Source organism: Papaver somniferum, chromosome 2 (genome assembly GCF_003573695.1).
Source record: "Papaver somniferum cultivar HN1 chromosome 2, ASM357369v1, whole genome shotgun sequence".
In the NCBI taxonomy this organism is placed as follows: domain Eukaryota; kingdom Viridiplantae; phylum Streptophyta; class Magnoliopsida; order Ranunculales; family Papaveraceae; genus Papaver; species Papaver somniferum.
The window spans coordinates 45,442,333-45,448,249 of NC_039359.1; the positions used below are offsets into that span (position 1 = coordinate 45,442,333).

Consider the following 5,917-nt stretch of genomic DNA (forward strand, 5'->3'; position numbering starts at 1 on the left):
TTTCATAGAACTGATTTTATCTACTTGAATGACTGCATCTGTGATCAGTTGTGCTGTAAGAAGACAACTGATTCTAGGGGTGAAAGAATGATAGTAGAATTCAGTGTGAAACATGTTTAGATTGATGGAGTAAACCTTGCTGCATAGTGTGAATTGAGTAGTGGGAAGAAACTAGTGCTCACTAGTGACAATGAGCAAGCTAGCTCTCTTCCCACTCTAAAAGAATGCTTTAGTTCAGCTCCATGTTAGTTTAACCATTTTCCCCTGCCTTAGGCTAACTGCCTTTGTGTCATTTCATTTTGCTTTTTATTTTGTTTTTGTTGCTGTTTATTTTTCTTCATTGGTTTTGCCCTGTATTGCCTTTGTCTGTTTTTTTTCTTGTTTACTTGTGCTGCAGCTGCTGCTGCAACTTTGTTGCTGCTGCACTGCTGTGCAGTTCTTCCTCTGCTGCCCTGCAGCACTGCTGCATTGCTTCCTGCCACTCTGCCAAGCCAAGTGCAGCTCTTGCTCCTGCTGCTGCTGTCAGGCTGCCACTTCTTCTCCTGCCAAGGTTACTGCTAGGCTGTTGCTGCTGCCACTTCTTCTGCTGTGCAGCTCTTGCTTCTGCTGCTGTTGCAGCCACAGTTCACCAAGTCCATTTCCTTCCTAAAGGCCTAGCTGAAGACTAACTGAGCCCAATTAAATTCAGTGAAGCCCAGTTAAGCCCAAGACCTAGTTCCTTACCAAGTCCAAAGCTCAATTCAAACTGAAGCCCAATTCAGTCAACTGTGGGCTTAACCAAAGCCCAGTTGTTTAAGACCAAAGCCCAAATTCATTAAGGCCCAATCCAATTCAGGCTTAATCAAAAGCCTAAGTTTAAGGCCTAAGCCCATTTGCACTTCAAAGACCAAACTGAGCCCATGCTCAGTTCCTTTTATTGTGAACAAACCCATTAGCACTCAAAGCCCAATTTAAGCCAAAAGGCTTCAAAACCCAACAACAATTTAGGAACCCAATTAGCTAAAACACATTTCCGAAACACACCCGATCTCTGTGGATCGACCCGTACTTGCACGAGCTACAACCGACGACCGTGCACTTGCGGTATTACTGTAGGCCCGTTTCATTGCGCTTAATTTCTATACACCTTCCGGGCCTGCCATTAGGCGTTAGACGTAAGAAGGTGAGGATATAATGCATAAAAAAAAAACTCAACTTGTTCTTATACTGAATTATCTTTAGTCTAACAAATGATCCTGTAAATAGTTAAAATTAAACAAATAGATATGAAGTAGTAATAATATTATTCGGATGTTTAGTGAAAGATTATAATTAAAAGAAAATAAATTCGTATATTATTGTTAATAGCAAAAATCTAAAGACTATTAAGACATGTTAAAATCCTATGTAGACTCAAATATTAGATCATATTAAGTTACCAACGCCAAAATTTAACAAGATATAGTATATGAATTCAATCTGAATGAATAAAATCTGTTATATCAATCTTTACGTAAAAGTAGAATTATATTACAAGATTAAGGCTTAGTTTATCAGTCAGACTATCAACTTAAGAATAATGAGAATAATAATACAGTTAATAATAGTATGAAAATAATTAGGCTGGTAGTAAATTTATAATAGATAATATTGGAAAAATTTATATATGATATTACAGTGAAGTTAAAATTATGAAATATTATAAATTGGCGTAAAAATCGAATTGAGATTACTTAATAAATAAATTCAGATGACTAAATTTCTTAACATGATGTGAACTATTTATATATTTTATATATTTAATGAAGTAAGATTTTAGGTTATACAAATTACGATAAAATTTAAAGACTAATTAATCTTAATAAATTAAAACTTAGTTAATCTAGCACTGGAGAATAGTGAGGTTGGTAATTCTGATTGTGTTCGGGTGATACTTTTTACGTAGGTAGGCATTGTCAGGCGTCGCGAACCTAGACAGAGCAACTACATTCTTATATCACTAGGCATAGAAGGAAGACTTGTTTCTATTAGTGAACTGATAGATCCCAAATTTTACATAGAAAATTTATGATAGATTATCTCCTCTCATAATTAGAAACCAATAAATTTTTGAAATAAGAATGAGTCTATTGAACATAGAGCCACAAATTTTAATTGTAGAATACCATATAGGTTTGTGTTTTGTTTCATTTTGTTTGCGCTTAGATAGGAGATAGTTCTCCATAAGGTGGGGAATTTTTGAAGACCAGAATGATGGTTTGATTTTCGAGGACGAAAATGAATAAGGTTTGGAGAATGTAAAGACCCTCAAACTCGTGAACGCTATTAGACTAGTCAAGAGACGTCTTAGCTGCTAATGGCTCGATTAGTTTAACATGAACGTTAATTAATAGAAATTAATCTAACAACGAACTAGAAACATAACTAGTATCACTAGATAGATCTCGAAAAGTTATGTGATATGGACTACTCGAACGTGTCATTCGGATACCGGATGAAGAAGTTATCTTCGGAATCATGTGAAGGGAAAAATAGTCATTTTGTGATTTGGCAGACCCAACTTCCCTTATCCTTTTGAAGAGAGTCCCATTAACCAACTTTGGTCTTATCTACTCAACTGAGAGGATAACCTCGCCCTTATTCTCTTTTCTTCTTATTCATTCTCTATTCTTCTTTCTTTTCCGTTTCTCTTCTCTTCTCTCCTGTTCTTCTTTGTCTGACGAAATTGTGAGATCAAATGGAAGCTCTGAGATCGATAGAAGGTGGAGAAGATCATATTGTAGTCAATAGTGATGGTGTTGATGTTTATTGAGTTCGGAAAGAAGAAGCTGATGCGGTTATATTCAGAATTAGGGTTATAGAACCGATTGATGTTCTGAAGTTTTAAGAGATGAATTTAGAGCGGTGGTTTGATGAAGAATCATGGGTTAAGTCTCAATTGAAGTTCTGAACTTGTATTTGAGATGAACTGAGAGCTAGGGTTTCTGAATCTAGTCTCGAGATTCGATTGAAGATGTAGTTAGTGTTCTATGATGTCGATTAGAGATGGGTTTATTATTAATTAAAGTTTAAATGAGTGGATTGGGTTTGATTTCAGTTTCTGTATGAATTGAATCAGGAGTTAGGGTTTTTGCATGTTGAAGATGAATGGATTGAATTAAACAAGAAGAGCAGTTATTTGACGAATAAAGAATTAGGGTTTTGTTGAAGCAGTAGAGAAATTATAGGAGATAAAAGATGGGTTTGGATGACTAAGAGGATTATAATCAATAGCAGTTTATGATGTTGGTGTTGGTGTTGATTTGTGGGTTGGTTCAATTCAGAAATTGGAGAAAGAGAAATAGAAATTAGAGTGTCGGCGGAATTGGTTGGTGAATTAGCAATTCAAAGGAAGTTGGTGTTTGGGTAAGTCTCAGTGTTGTTTAAATTCAGTAATTGAAGTTGAATTGTAGAGTTCGTATGATTATGAATGGAATTAAGAAATGATTGAGTTTAGTTAGATTGTAGAAGATTATGAGAATTGCAGAACTGGTGATGGAGGTGGAAGTATTAGTGGAGCTGTAATTGAAAACTGTGGTGGTGATTGTTAATGTAAGAACTGTTGCAGTTCAGTTTTGGTGGAATTACATGGGTCATGAATACATAGTGGGGGTCTGAGAATGATATATTGCTGATGGATGTTGTTGTGGGTATTGGAGGTTCAATGGATGTGTAGTTGAGATGAGTTAGTAGATGCTGGAATTGTGACAGCGGAACTGAAGTAGATGTGGTGATGTTGTGTTGTAATGCAAGGTTGTGAATGAGTTGGGTAGAAGTATGAACTGTGCGGCTGAAATGGGAGTGATAATGAAGTTGCAGAGTTGAGATGGCAGTGGAGCTGAAATTGCATGTGGAGATGTCATGGCTAGCTGATGAGTTAACAATGGTTGTGGTGATGTTGTTATGATAGGTGTGTGTAGACTACAAGAATTGTTGTTGGGTTCTGCTGAGTGTGAAGATGGGGTTGGGTGGAATTGAATTGTTGTGAGAAAGGGTTGATAATGGGAGCTGTAGGACTGTAGTTAGTGTTAGCAATGAAAGCTTGCAACTTCTGCTATGGCAGGTAGGATGTGTTATCTTTGTAAATCAATTTTGAGTTATAATTTGAATGAATGGGTTGATTTTGAATTAGAGTTGAAGTTTGTCTTCAATAGGAGGATACCTGTTAGTCATCCCAGTCAGTGTCTGACTTAGCCGACTCAGTTGATCTGACTGAGTTAAACCGTTGTCTCTGTTCTGAATCAGTCTGGTTGACTGAGTTGAACCAGTTGACCGATTTAAACCTTGATCGTTGACTTGACCTAAGACTTGGACTTAGATGTTGACTGTTAGTTGACCTGTGACCATTAGTTTTACCGTTAGAGACTGTTAGTAGATTCAGTTGGACTGGACCTTAGTTAATGGGCCTGTTTATAGTAGACTTGGGCTTCAGACTAGTTTCCCTAAATTGATATTTGGATCCCTTATAGTCCGAATTAGCCTTTGACTTCTTAGACTTAGTTATTGGACTATAGAGAATGAGTTAGTAAACCTTAGATGTGCTAAAGGTAGAGAATGATAAGATGTAGAACCATAAATGGGCTTAGAACCATTAGATAAACTTGTATGATTCTTGTGTGAGCCATTTTGGCTAGATTCTTAGAGTTCTTGTATGATTAACAATTACTCTTTATTAACAACGATCGATTCAAAGGATGAACCAGTGGATCGTAGATTTCGAGGTAGGCGTGGCTTGTCATCAAAAGAGGTGGGAATAAATTTAACTCTTTTGAAACCATTCTTGTTTCTTTTAAAAAGATTTATGTTTATAAACTCATGCATCATATATTTGTGCATTTCATACTTTGTTCAACTTGTATTATGAGTATTCTGTTGGTTCTTTGTAATCTTTCCATGGTTTGGAAAGTACTTGTAATGTTTTGTTGTCGTCATGAATAGTTATGGGAAATAAGAATTTTCCACCTATGGTATATGGGATACGCTCCTTCACATTTATAAATAGAGCTTTTACGATATATTGGTCGGCAGTTTGCGATTTCGGAATTGTCGACATCAATACTTAAGATTAAGTGTGGATTTGCGAGTTCGGAATTGCACAACCATAGTATACATTGTTTGAGGAAGGAGTTTGTCCATATAAATGTTTGAGTATTACCAATGACTTAGTCACTTTGTTGTTTGGGAAAATATGTATTGTTTTCCAAATCTTGCTCTTGATTTCTTTAAAACTGAATGTTATTCCTGCTGGGCATCCCTTATAGGGATGATGTGCTCACTTTTTCCCACTTTCAGTTTCAGAGACAGATCAGAGTTGCGCAGCGAAAGATTCAAGGAGTTGAGTCCGTCTGTTAGATTATTTTCGGCTGTGTTTATTATGTTGCAAATTATATTTGTAAACCAAATGACTATTGTATATGTATCATTTGAGATAAGTTCTTGTATTTATATATTTCTGAGCGGGGCTAGTTTTTGGTTAAGTTTTGTAGCAGATTTCCTAATTGAATGCTTAAGTTTATGATTTGGTTTCTTAGTGCCTCTTTATTTAGTTAATCACTTGGATTAGTCGGCTGTTAGCTTTGGGGACGCTACAAACATGATCTGGGAAATCAAGGTTTTCAAATCCTTTAGGTTGAGCAACATAGACTTCCTCCTTTAAAATTCTGTTTAGGAATGCAGATTTTATATCCATTCGGAAAAGCTTAACCTTGAGAAAACAAGCGTGATCTAATAAAAGTCTAATGGACTCAAGGCGTGCCACAGGAGAAAAGGTTTCGTAAAAGTCGATACCTTCAATTTGTGAATATCCTTGAGCGACAAGTCTAGCTTTATTTCTGACAATTGTGCCAAATTCATCAGACTTGTTCTTGAATATCCATTTTGTACCAACAATATTGACATT

General features: G+C 36.1%; 1 long non-coding RNA gene across 1 annotated transcript; it reads left to right on the forward strand.

Annotated features, from left to right (window-relative positions):
• Positions 1 to 2,606: 2,606 nt before the first annotated feature.
• LOC113347526 lies at positions 2,607 to 5,548 on the forward strand. Its single transcript, XR_003359012.1, has 2 exons — positions 2,607 to 4,081; positions 5,311 to 5,548. It is a non-coding gene; the product is annotated as an uncharacterized LOC113347526 (long non-coding RNA).
• Positions 5,549 to 5,917: the final 369 nt, after the last annotated feature.